The sequence below is a fragment of the Pelodiscus sinensis genome, chromosome 1, assembly GCF_052426305.1.
Source record: "Pelodiscus sinensis isolate ZL-2025 chromosome 1, ASM5242630v1, whole genome shotgun sequence".
In the NCBI taxonomy this organism is placed as follows: domain Eukaryota; kingdom Metazoa; phylum Chordata; order Testudines; family Trionychidae; genus Pelodiscus; species Pelodiscus sinensis.
In genome coordinates, this window is record NC_143052.1 from 273,199,388 (window position 1) to 273,213,275 (window position 13,888).

A 13,888-nucleotide genomic window follows, 5' to 3' on the forward strand; every position below is an offset into this window, starting at 1 on the left:
TCCTAGCCCCCCTTCCTGATGTACAAAATAAAGGACAATTGTGTTCAAAAATAGAATCTCTCTTGATTGAACAAAACTGGGGGAGACTGGGAAAAGGAGGTGGGAGAGAGGAAGAGAGAGGGTGGGAGAGGGGAGGGCAACTAAAATGATCAGGGGTTTGGAAGAGGTCCCATATGAAGAGAGGCTAAAGAGACTGGGACTTTTCAGCTTAGAAAAGAGGAGATGGAGGGGGGATAGGATAGAGGTCTATAAAAGCATGAGTGGGGTGGAAAGGGTGCATACAGAAAAGTTCTTCATTAGTTCCCATAATAGAAGGACTAGAGGATACCAAAGGAAAGGAATGGGTAGCAGGCTTCAAACTAGTAACAGAAAGTTCTTCACAAAGCAAAGAGTCAACCTGTGGAACTCCTTGCTGCAGGAGGCTGTGAAGGCTAGAACTAGAACAGAGTTTAAAGAGAAGTTAGATCAAGTGATGGAGGTTGGGTCCATGGAGTGGTATTAGCCAGGGGGTAGGAGTGGTGTCCCTGCCCAAAGTTTGTGGAAGGCTGGAGAGGGATGGCACGAGACAAATGGCTGTGAGTTGTTTCTTTGTGTGCTGGGTTGTTGTTGGTTTTTTTTTTCCCCTCAACCAAAATTTGGTTTGAATTGGGCCCCGCACTTCCTAAAGCCAGCCCTGCGATAGACAGAATAAAATGTTGCAATGAATTGCCTGTGAAGGATGGATGAATGACTATTTAGAGATTTGTATCCAGCATCAATCACACATGAAGTACCATTGCTGTTCTGTGACTGACTGTTCAGTGACTGCTGTGATTTTTTCGAATGTAAACATGTTTTAGTACTGTTAACTAAGCTACCATATCCAAAACAGTGAAGGGATAAAATGGGGCAGTTTGGCATCCACACATATTAATAATCTAAGTGTTGTGCAGAGAGGTGTAGGGGGTATGTGAGTTCCCGTGTGGCCTGACAAACTTCGTGCAGAAAATACTGCTTCCAAATACTGGCAGTTCAGCAAACATGGAGCTTATGATGCAAAGTAGTACTAACAACAACATTGCATTCTAATAAATACATTATATTGTATCTGAGACAGAGTCAGAATGAACAGAAAACCATTTTCAGCATACTGTACAGTATAACTAAACTAGGTATGGCTTACATAATAGCAAATTGTGCCTATGTATTAATGAGGAATGTTAAATGTATTAATATGACTAAGGGTTTCACACAAGCAATAAGGAGTGCTGCCAAACAACCAGTTATCTCAATGCATTATTTCTAGAAAGCTTTCACTTGGGTAAGGTCACTATACATTTTTAATGGGAATGTGATGCTGTTTTAAAGATAATACAATGCTGTGTTAGATCTCCATGCTGTAAGATGTGTAACTAGATGCACTGAAGTAAAGTTCATTAAGAAGGGCTTAAAGACACAGTGGGACCTAATTAGCAGGAATATGCGTGATTATATCAAACTTGCACAGAACATCACACTGAACACTGTTATTGCTGACTTGGTCTAAATATCATGTATAAGATGTGAATTTTGTTGATAGGGCACTACCACATTCATGGTCCATTTTGGCAAATTTCACCGACACATAATTTTTAAAATCTTAAATGTCATGGTTTCAGATATTTACATCTGAGACTTGATGGTGTTGTAACTCTGGGGGTCCTAGCACAGAAGGGGTTGTGTGGGAGAGGGAGGTACAAGGCTATTGCAGAGGGGTCATAGTATTGCTATCCTTACTTCTGCACTGCTGCTGGATGGGGAATTGCCTTTAGAAATGGGCAGCTGGAGACCGTTGGCTGCTGGTAGGGAGCCCAGCTCTGAGCCAGGATGACCTGGTATGGTATTGCCACCAGAGGCAGCAGCATGGGGTGGGAGCAGGGGAGGTTGCCCCTGTCCACGAGGGGGTCTGAGCTCCCTTTGGACAGAGGCTACTCCTTCATCCCATGGAGCAGCTTCTGTCTGCTGGGCCCGCCGCAGGCAGAGGCTGCTCCGCAGCAGCAGCCCCTGTCTACAGAGGGTTTGCATAGCTGCCTCTGTCTGTGTGGCGCTTGAACCCCCACGGACAGGGGCTGCTGCCACCCTGCACTGCTGCCTTTGTATCAGAGGCAGCAACGTGGGGCAGTAGGGGGGAGCCATTCTGTGTGGGAAGCCGGTTTTTAAACTGGCTCCCCTCATGGACCAGCTCCACCTGCCACCCAATGCTTCTGCCTCTACTAGAGATAGGGAGCTTCCTGGGAGTGGGGCTGGGAGCACACTGACCCTACCTCTGGGGGCTATCGAATAGTCATGGATCCGCTAAAATTTCATGTAGTTACACAACTATTCAGTTATACATTATCTAACATTCCTATTTGTCATGAAGGTTTGTACCTAGTATGCATTAAATTACTATCATGCACATGAACAGACTGTAACACTGAGCTTTCAAAGTAATGGAAGAAGATAACAAGAGATCCATGGTCTGCAGCCTTGTGAAGAGTTCACTTAGAATCCAGCTCAAGTCCCAGTTGTGAATCCTAAGATCTTAGTCACTTATGGAATAATTCACAAGGAACTTATCCCTACAAAAACAGAGGATTTGCCACACCAGATCAGATGATTGGTCCATGTAGTCCGTGTCCTCTCTCTGGTAGTAACTACAGGTTGAACCGCTCTAGTCCAGCACCCTCAGGACTGGACCAGTTCTGAACAAGAGAATTTTTTGGACCAGGGGAGGTCAATATTGTCTAGCAGCATTACCATTCCACTGTTTACTGGGCTTAGGGGACATTTAGGGGTAAATTAGAGCTAAATAACAACACAGAACATTGAGACGCAGGACTGGTGGCTGTAAACAAACTTTTTGGGACCACGGGAACCTTGGCCACACCAATGAAAAGTGGACATCTGCCTAAATAAAATCATTCTGCCCAACTGAAGTTTCTGGACCAGAGAGTTCTGTATTAGAGAGGTTCAACCTGTAATACCAGGAATTGGGGTCACTATCAGGAGCAGGAAACCCTGAATTGGGCAGTTCTGTTTCACTTTTCAGCCTTGTAGGAATCTTGTGAAGAATTTCAGAACTTTGTGTATTAATTAATTAGCTGTTGAGTTTCCCATGTGTGATCCATTTGAAGATTTTCAACAGATAGGACAAAGGAGGATATTAGCTATCAACTGCATTCCCAGAAGGAATTCAGCAATTACAATGTGTTCCAGCAATTACAATGTGTACTTCAAATAAATATCTCATAAATGACTTAGCACATTTTTGTATTTTTTTCTTTGTGTTGATTTCTACATAGTCTTCAGATTACTTGTCAAGTTTCCCTGGCATGTGTGACTATCTGTTTAAATAAAGCTCTTTATATGAGCATGGCTTTTTAACATAGTAATTGTTGGGAGAAGGGTTTTTTATATTTTCTATTCAAATGAATGGACAAGACCTATGCTCAGTATATGCTGCTTTTGACAGTGCTTATCTAATGCAAAATTAGGCCACAAAGATTTATGCGCCTGAAAATATTGCACCAGTTGCTCTATTCACTATTCATCACTCATTATTCTCCTACAGTATTTAAAAATTTCAAATCATCCAGTTAGACATGAGAAAATAAACAACGTGAAGAATTGGACACTACAAATAGTGAGTATCTAATAATTGAGGTGAATAGTTTATAAACAACTCATTTGAGTTACATATTACATATCCAGACTGTTTGGCAAATGCTTAAATTCCAGTTCACACACTGAATCCTAAAGAGAATACAGTTCACTCACCAACTGAAAAAAACCTGGAGTTGTCACATTTATGATCTAAATAATACTATTTGGGTGGTCTTATAGTGAATGTTTGTCCAATAATGCTTCAGTTAAAATCAGTTACAAAATTACTATTGACCTTTGTGGGATCAGGATCAGATTCCCTACACTGAGCTAACATTTGAAGCTTGAATATCATCAGTTCACACATCCAGTCTCCCAATGTGTTCAAATAGGCTGTTTGCTTAATTCAGAGAAGTAATGTACACAAGCAATTACTATACTCTAGTGCATGATGAGTAGCAGTGTGCAAAAGATAAACTGCAAGGCAGTGAACTATTGTTTAGTTTCTATGGAACTATTTCTCTGTTCCACTTGCAGCCACTTAATTTTAGTTTATTTATTCCCTTATTCTTGTATTGTAACCATGAATTAAACTGTATTGACTCATAATTGCCAGTCAACAAAACAAATTTAAAATTTCTTAGCTCTTCTACACTAGTTTAAGGTATAAGTTAGAGCTATAGTTCTTCATTGGGAGGAGGGATAGCTCAGTGGTTTGAGCATTGGCCTGCTAAACCCAGGGTTGAAGAATTCAATCCTTGTGGAGGCCATTTAGGGATTTGGGGCAAAAATTCATCAGGCATGGTACTTGGTCCTGCTGTGAAGGCGGGGGACTGGACTTGATGACCTTTCAAGGTCCCTTCCAGTTCTAAGAGATAGGCAATCTCCATTGGCATAAGGTGAAGACAGAACATTTGAGACATTGTTTGGTGATATTGTCCACTAAAGAACCTGATGTGAGGTTGTGTACAGTACCAAGTCTTTACCATCTTTTCCCCTTTGGGCTACATCTAGAATGCAGTCTTCGACATCTAGAAGAGATCTTCCAAAAAAACTTCTTGCAAAAGAGCGCGTCCACAAGCGCATCGAAAAAGCTATGTGCTTTTGTGAAAGAGAACAATCAGACTGATTGGACGCTCTCTTGCATAAAAGGCCACTTGGAACACTTCAGCCAGGGCTTTAGATCACCAGTTGCTTCTAAGTGCTGCTGCTGGAGCCTTGCAGAGACATGCGTTTAAAGGGAGCCCCCTGGACAGCCATTTCTCTGCTTCTGCTGCCTGCTTGCTACCTCTTCGAGAGACAGCAAATCTTTAGCAGTGCCTGCTGTGGTGGCCCTGTTCTTTTTTGGATGCCACAGCTTTTTCCTTTTAACTATGGAGTGGGAGCCGCCCCATGGCATGCGATGGCCCCATACGGCCATCCTGCAGTTTTTGCAGCACTTTCTGCCAGCTGCCTTCCTGGTCCTGCACAACCTGGACCCCCAGCTTATTCTGGGGATCCGCTCTGTGGCTGTGACTGCTCCGCTCTGGCAACCGCACCTCACAGTGGAGAGGTGTTTTTTGAGGCTCGACACCAGTTCGGACTGGTGGGACTGGCTGGTCATGGAATGATGGGATGACCAGCAGTGTCTCCAAAACTTCCACATCTGGAATGCCACCTTTATGGAGCTATGTGCCTGGCTCGCCCCCGTCCTCTGGAGATGCGACATCCCTGCAGCCCACCATCCCCCTGGAGAAGCGGGTCGCAATAGCCCTTTGAAAGCCTGCTACCCCCGACAGTTGCCAGTTGGTGGGCAACCAGTTAGATGTGGTGAAGTTCACCTCATGGAGGTAAGGCACTCTCATGCTGCAGTCCCTGCAGGGGGGTGGGGACAGTGTTGCAAAAGGGGGATCCTCAGGAAAGGGGAGCTGGGAGTTTTAGGGGTTGAGGGGGGGTGGGGAGGAAGCCCTGTCCCCAGGGGCTTGTGCTGTCCTGCCCTCACACAGCCCTGATGCTGGGGGGAGGGGGGGAGTGGCCTCATTGGAGGTGGCTCCTGGGGAGTTGGGGGGGCCAGTGGAGGGGAGCAGGGGAGGTACCTCCGAAGGGCTCAGGCATCCCCTTCTCATTCTCTGTTTTGTGTGTTTCTTTGTCTTCTTCTGCTGGTGGTGAGGGCCATCACTCCATCCTGCTGTGGAAGGTCATCCACTTGGAAGACCTGGATGCAACTGTGGCCAGATTTGCCGCCCTGGGATTACTGAACTGCGGGGAAACTATTGATGGGACCCACATCCTGATCCATACACCTGAGCATCAAGCAGCCCAGTACATCAATTGAAAGGGCTACTTTTCAAAGGTGCTGCAGGCTCTGGTCAAGCACCAGGGACACTTTACAGACATTTTTGTCGGTGATCAGGCAGTGCACACGATGCCTGAGTCTTCAGGAACTCTAGCCTGTACCACAGACTGGAGGCGGGCACATTTCCCCTCACTGTGAACTTGCCATTGGGGATGTGCAGATGCCACTGTGCATTGTGGGGGATGCAGCTTACCCCCTGATGCTGTGGCTGATGAAGCTGTACACTGGCCACCTGGATCCCAGCAGGGACCAATTCAATGCCTACTTGAACTGGGCCCAGATCCAGGTGAAGTGCACCTTCTGCCGCCTCAAGGCACATTTCTGGTGCCTACTGACGTGCCTCAATGTGGGGGAGGTGGTGGCAGCATGTTGTGTCCTCCACAACATTGTGGAGATGAAGGGGGAAGCCTTCCTCCTGGGGTGGCCGGCCATGAGGGGCGAACCTTCCAGCAGCTATGGACAGCTGCCATCCTCCAGGCGCATCAGGCCAGGGTGTGTATTCAGGAGACCCTGAGGCAGAGGTTCTCTCAAGGACCCCAGTAACTCTCCCCAGGGCCTCTGGCATGCGGCCCTATCCCTTCTCCACCACAACCCCTCCTTTTGCCCTTTCCCTGACCTCTCAATAAATACACCTGTTTGGTTTTTCAAAAAATTTAAGTCTGTATTTATGAAACATTCTGAAAAGGTGAGCAGGGGGAGGAGGACTCATAATTGGGAGGTGGAGGGGGGCTTATAACTTGGAGCAGAAGGGCGACTCAGGGCTTTGAGAGGTGTGAGGGGTGGGTTGATGTGCCAGCCAGGACAGAGTGCGGGGAGCACAGGAGAGTGGACGGGTGGGGGGGAGGGGGGTTGGAGCGGGGTCAGGGTTCGCAGTGGGGCAGGAGGAATGGGCCTTAGGCATCACTTGAGAAGGGGGCATGGGTATTGCTAGGGGAGGTGGCATGGGCATCACTTGGGATGGGAGCAGAGGAATGGCATGGGGAGAGAGCAGAGGCATAGCAGGGGGGCTGGCAGATGGGGAATAGGCATAGCATGGGGGGCAGGAGGGTGGAAGCCAGGGGCAGTGGCATCAGGCAGGTGTGCCGTCATACAGGACATGATGGCACACATGTTGTCACACGGCTGCATCATCTGGTCCCAGGTGCAGTCCCGCCACTCCAAGTCCATATAGACCTTGTGCGCCAGGGTCTAGTGGATGTCACAAAGGACACTGATGTGCTGATGCATCATGTCTTAATGGACCCTAGTGCACCTTCGGGTTCCCCGGGCGGGTGGCTGCAGTGGTGTGGTTCGGCTCTGTGTCCCGGCTGGTCTGATTATGGAGAACACACAAGAGGGAGAGGCATCCAGTCATCCATGCAGACACTGTCCCTGAGGACGTGCCTCCTCTGTGAGTAGCGACCAACAGTCTGCAGCCCAGAGAAGGGGGATGTCCCAGGTTTAAGGCTGTGTGTGGACTGCACAACGGGCCATGTTTCACAGGGGCCGTGACATGCCCAGAGGGCCACGCTGCCCGCTTCCCATGGCTGGACATATCCCTGGCACAGCTCCTTCTCCTTACTCTGGACCTGTTCCAAGGTCTGGAGTGGGTATTTGCACTTTGCCAGGGACTTGGCCATCCGGCCATAAATGTCCTCATTGAGGTGCTTGGCTCAGGGATCCTGTAATGTCTCCTCCTCGCCCCACAGTTCGAGGAGGGATTGGATCTCTGGGCCAGATCAGGACGGGGTGCACCTGTTGGCCCCCCTGAGTGGGTCCTGGGACCCCTGGGGCTGCTCCTGGTGAGGGCCAGGGGTGGCATGGGGGGTTTACGGCTGTGCCATGGGTCTGAATGCCTGTGGCAGGGAGAGCCGTACAATCAAGGTGCTACTCTGAAGCCGGCTTCCCACCACAAGGCTTGTCTGGAGTGCCTGCAGCTTTAAGAGGGGCTCGGAGACAGGAACTATAGAGTGATTACTTTGTATGGAGTGGCCCCCAGGGTACCTGTGCTATTTCCTGGAGGCTTCTTCTTTTGAAAAAAAACTCCTCCTCCCTGTCCACACACACCTTTTCCTGAAAGAGCTCTTTCGGAAAAAGGCTTCTTCCTCATAGAAAGAGAAGTACCAACATCGGAAAAGGCCCTCTGTTCTATTGATTTACTATCGAAAGAACATGATTGTAGTGTGGATGTTCCTCAAGTTTTGTCGGAAAAATGTCCATTTTTCCAACAAAACTCTGTAGTGTAGACATACTCTTGGTACTGCCTGGGGATTTCTGTGGCAGCAAGTTATGCTGGACTGATGGAGTCTGGTGTACATGTGGAAAATCCACAACAAAAGAACAAATAACCAAGGTATTTCTAGGGGAATATATAAACACCTTAAAAGTGTTTCTATCCTTTTGAAGAAGGGAGTCCCTGCTTGAGTGGAAGGCCATCAGCTGCAGATTTATGACAGCCAGACTGAAATGGAAATGTAATCATATCACCTTGATGCTCTGACAAATGACAGTGATAAAGAAGCAAAAGACTTTACATTACAGGTGGAGTTAGAGTATTAAGCCATGATGTAACTACTGTCATGGGAGACCCGAATGCCAAGGTCAGTAAAGACAACACAAATAATGACAAATCAACGGAAAGACATGGGTGTGACACCAAGAATAAAAATGGAGAGAGGCTTGTGGATCTCTGCAATACGAACAATACACTCTTTAGGGATGTAAAATCCCTATATGATTCTTAACTAATTAAGGGTATGTCTACACTACCCCGCTAGTTCGAACTAGCGGGGTAATGTAGGCATACCGCACTTGCAAATGAAGCCCGGGATTTGAATTTCCCGGGCTTCATTTGCATAAGCGGGGAGCCGCCATTTTTAAAACCCCGCTGGTTCGTGCCCCGTGTAGCCGCGCTGCACGGGGTTCGAACCAGCGGGGTTTTAAAAATGGCGGCTCCCCGCTTATGCAAATGAAGCCCGGGAAATTCAAATCCCGGGCTTCATTTGCAAGTGCAGTATGCCTACATTACCCTCCTAGTTTGAACTAGGAGGGTAGTGTAGACATACCCTATCTGACTAAACGGGGTGGGGAGGGAGGGCAGATGTCACGCTAAGCCTGATAGTTAACCATTCACATCCCTACTACTCATTGGCAGAACCCTGTTTCAGCATCATGAAATTCACAAGCTGACATGGTGCTCTCCAAATGGCAGAGATAAGAACCAGAGTGACCACAGGATGGTCAAAGGCAAATGGCGATATTCATTGACTGATGTGAAAGTGAGAAGGAGAGCAGATGTTGGCAGTCATCACCACCTCGTGACAGCCTCCATCAGGCTAAAATTGAGAAGTGTGGCTCCACCAAACAAGGGACATAGACATTATGACACTAACAAGCTGAAGTCCACTGTTTGTGCCAGGAAAATGGGATGTGCCTGGAATGGGATTGCTTCTCATAAAACCAAACAGAAAAAAGACAGACTCACCAGGCAGATGAAAGGGGCTGGCTGGAGACGTACTGCCCCCGTCCGGGATTGCCTCAACCCCAAGCCTCCCACCCCTCAGGCGCACTTTAGTGAAGTGGGGGTGAAGCTCGCCCTTGCAGGTTTGTACTGGGATGTTGCTTGCAGTCCCTCACCCCAACAATCCCCAATCCTCTACCTTGAGCTCCCCACACTCCACCCCGCACTTAAATTTCTTACAGTACTGGTATATCACAACCCGCCTCTGCCCCCAACCTCCTGCCCTCAAGCCTCCCTAGAGGGGATTGTGAACCAGGATGAACCAGAAGAATAGGATGAACCTGCAATAGGATTGCTTCTCAATAAACCTTATAGAAAAGGGATAAAATGGAGAAATTTGGAGTACTGCTTTGTTGTTGCAGAGCTAAAGCAATGCATACAGTTTGAAAAATCCTCCTAAATGGTAAGAGCTAGGATCACCAAATTCAGTATACAGCTTCTTGTAATCATAACTTAAAGCAACGTAAAGGGTTGGTTGCGCCAGGAAAATGGGATGGGCCTGGAATGGAATTGCTTCTCAAAAACCAAACAGAAAAGACACAGAATCCCTAAATCAAGTACAGTCTTCAAAACTGACATATCAGAGTGAATTTTGAAAGGAACTGATGCAAAATGAGCCAGAAAAATAGGATGAACCTGCAGTAGGATTATTTATCAGCAATCCTTGTGGAAAAGAGATAAAATGGAGAAATTTGGTGTAGTGCTCTGTTTTAACATAGCTAAAAGAATGCTTGGGTTTGAAAACTAGAAGAAAATGTTATTGGAAACCACATTACCTATAGCTTTTTTTGTTAAAAGGTAGCAAATTATAAGTGTTCATAGGGATGATGAAAACTGGTACCCAGGAGCAGCGCTGTGAGGGTTGGGAGCCCAACCTCTATCCCTCACTCACAGGGAAGCTGGGAGCAGAAGCTGGCCCACCTGAGCATGCAGCTGCTGGTAATAGGTTAACGAATTAACTGGGATTTTACATCCCTAACAGTGATAGATATAACCACACATGATTAAGATCTTATGGCAAAATTTGGGCTGTTAATCTTATTTCCTGGAAAAATATACAACTAGAAATTTACCTTATATGTAAAACATTTTCCTCCCCCATCCCCCAGCATATTTGTTTTCCTGAATTGTTTTTATAATGTTGTAGTTTACTATTAAATATCTGCTGTGTTTCATACTAGAAACAGCTGCATTTAAGAAATGATTGTGGGGAATCCACTGTATAGTTTTTACATGCTCCTTTGGGATTAAAGACTTTCCATGAGTATTAGATGATGCTGATGATGAACAGTAAGTACATAGATAGTTTCTGTGGGAACTTGGAATGAGAGAAATCCTCCTTGATGTCTGTTCCCTACTATGCAGCATCAGTGAAGGTGCTTTTGAGGTCACAACTACAGAATCTAAGAGATACACTCTCCTTTTTCTTAATTCTGAAAGCCCCTCCTTTGGAGGCTGTTTGGACATCACATATGTGAATTTGGTCATCAGGTTTATGGATCTGGAGGGGTGGTGAAGCACCCAGTGATTAATTGTGGGGGCAAGTCAAGATTTTGAATTTACGTAGAGCTCTTTACCAACCCTGGGAAATTCATAGAGTTTGCACTCTTCTCAAAGGTGTTCTTTGCATTTTAAGTAAATGCATCAAAACAAACTTTTATATGGTGAATTAATATTATATTAGTCAAATATGTTTGAAAGTGTCTTCCTGTTGGATTGTTCTCTTTTGCCGCGGCAATGGTTTCATGATTGTTATTCTATAATTAAGCATGTACATATTCACAGACAACTAATATGAGTAACGATATATTGATTACAAGAAATTGAGATTAATTACAGCATATAAAGGGCCTCAAGATAATTCTTGCCAGTGAAAATGGGAATGAATCCAACATCTGTTTTTCTTCCTGTAACTCACCTTGCATATTTTTCCACAATAAACAGAGATTATAAATGTAGTTTCTTTTCAAGGCTAGGTACCCATTGCCATACCTGTTGCGGAGATGGTCCCATTACAAAAGTGGCATTTAAAACTAAACTGGACTGGACAAATTACTTTTGAATAGACTATAAGGAATAATACGGCATTAGCAGGGAAATGGTAAACAGAGTTGTAAGTAGAATCATAAAATGATGAGGTCATTTAGTCTACCCACTTTTCTGATGTAGAGCTATCTTTTTTTTCCCTTGTGAGCTTGCTATTGATTTGTTCAGTGTAATTTTAGTTAGCTTCAGCGAGGAAGCTTCTCCCTTTTTCTCAGGTAAATTGTTCCACAGAATTATAGAGCTGAGTTTGAGAACGCTTTTCTCATAATTAGTTTATTTTTTCTTAGCTTCCTTATGCCTGATTCTGCCATCTTTTTTCATGCTAAATAACTCTCTTTTATCTTGAGCCCTCCTGTAACCAGGCTACACATTTCACATTTTAAAATCTTTCAGAATTAGTCACAATTAGTAGATCCTTGATCTACTTGTTTTTGGACTCTCTTAGTTTGGCTTCAGTTTTCTAGAAATGAGTTGGCTGCTGATGAATCTTCTATTTCAAGTGCAGACTCACTAAAGTGCAATATTTGCACATTGACCTTGGGTGCTTCTAATTATATTTATCAATATACCTTAACTTGTCCTTTTTGTTGGATCTTATTATATCTGCCCATGTTTTTGTTCAGTTTAGGTCCCTAAATATTATTTCATTCTGGAAAATACAAATGCTTTTTTCTAATTTTTGGCATGTGTTTATATATCCCCAAATGTCATTAAGCTGAATAAGAATGTTATACATCTGTGAAATCATTGCCTTATTATCTGTTTAATTTGTAAAGGTACTTTCAAAATGTTGAAAGGTAAAATGTTTTTAAAAAGATTCTCTGTGTAAACAGGCATTTCTGTAGGACAGTCTAATTCAGAGTTATTTTGTGTATGGATCTAAAAAAAATAGAAGAATCATACACAGTATAGTTGTAGGTTTGGAAAGTATACTGAAACAAAGTGAGATTTTATTCTGCCAGTGCCATAGAGAGTAAATTATATTTTGCAACAATTACAGTTCAAAAAGTCTGTTGTAAATGCTTGTTATTTATTTTTTGTTTTCACCAAACACACACTTCTAAATTTTATCTCAACCTAGATTCTAAAATAGATTTTTTTTTCAGAGACACTTATTTGACTTCCTTGTATCAGATTCATTTTTCTAGCAAGAATTGTGGGTCATGCTGTTGTAACTTGAACGTGAACAAACTGACAATTATTCCTAGATCTAGGATTTGAAAACATTACAAAATAAACAGAGGACTTCATTCTGCTCTCCTGCATATAAACATCAAGAGTAACTTGATGTAAGAGCCAGTTTCATCCAGAAGCTATTTTTAAAATTGCTTTGTGTTGTAACAGTGGTGAAATGTATCTAGAGGGTTCTGGTGGTCCAGTTGAGATACACTGGAGCAAAAATAGAGTGAAACTGGAATTGAGCCCAGATTATTTGCATTAAAACTTTTATACAACACTGGCAAAACTCTCATGAGTATCTCATTTTTTCTAAAGTAATTGATGTGTTGCACTGTCAATACATCAATTTGATATATATCATATTGGCTTTTCCCTACAAGGCTCTGTGCATCTTCAGCTTTCATTAATATTGTTGAGAGCCACTGATACCCAGTGACTCACTTGGGTTCTATTTGGATGTGGTAGGAATGAACTAAACATCAACTGGGTTAGCGTTAATCTAGGTGCAGTTGCCAGGGTACAATTTGGACTTGTGAACAACAGTGCATCCTTAATTTTCTACCTGAGATGCCCTTTGTACTGTTTTTCTGGTGAATAAACACCTCTTCAAGTTCTGATCACAAGTAGCCTTTATTGAACAGTGTAAACTTATAGCAAGGCCGTCATTCCAACACTGAGTAATGATTATGTACCAGTCTTGTTTGTCACATAGACATTCCCCACACATTTTAATCCGAACACGCACTGGTTAAGATAAAACAATAAGGTATGTTTATTAACTACAAAAAGATAAATGTTAAGTTATTACAAATACAGATGCATATAAATTTAGATTGGTTGCAAAAGAAATAAAAAGATAAAAAGATAAGTCAATTCCTAATTTTACCAAGCAAATAGGCTTAAATGCAAAAGGTTGTCTAAATGTCAGCTGCAATACATTTGACACACTGTGTCCCTTTCCAGTCTGGGACCACTTCCCTGGGTTTTTTTCCAGTTCTTTGAGCATGAGCTGAGAGCTGGAAGGAGGTCTGTTGAAGAATAGTCGCTTATGTAAGTGATAGCCCATTTGACATTATTGATACCTGTCGAGAACTGCCCACACGTCTTTTTCTCTGAAAACTGATTTGTGGGAGTTACCCAGACTTACAGCATACGTCAGAAGAATTTCATAGCTTCACAGATAATGTTGACAGTTGTTTTTCACCAGGAAAATACTATGCAGCAGA

General features: G+C 44.1%; 1 protein-coding gene across 6 annotated transcripts in view; it reads left to right on the forward strand.

The window, feature by feature from the left end:
* Positions 1-13,888, forward strand: part of KLF12 (KLF transcription factor 12) — a 377,983-nt gene that overhangs the window by 133,010 nt on the left and 231,085 nt on the right. The gene's annotated exons all lie outside the window — the stretch shown is intronic.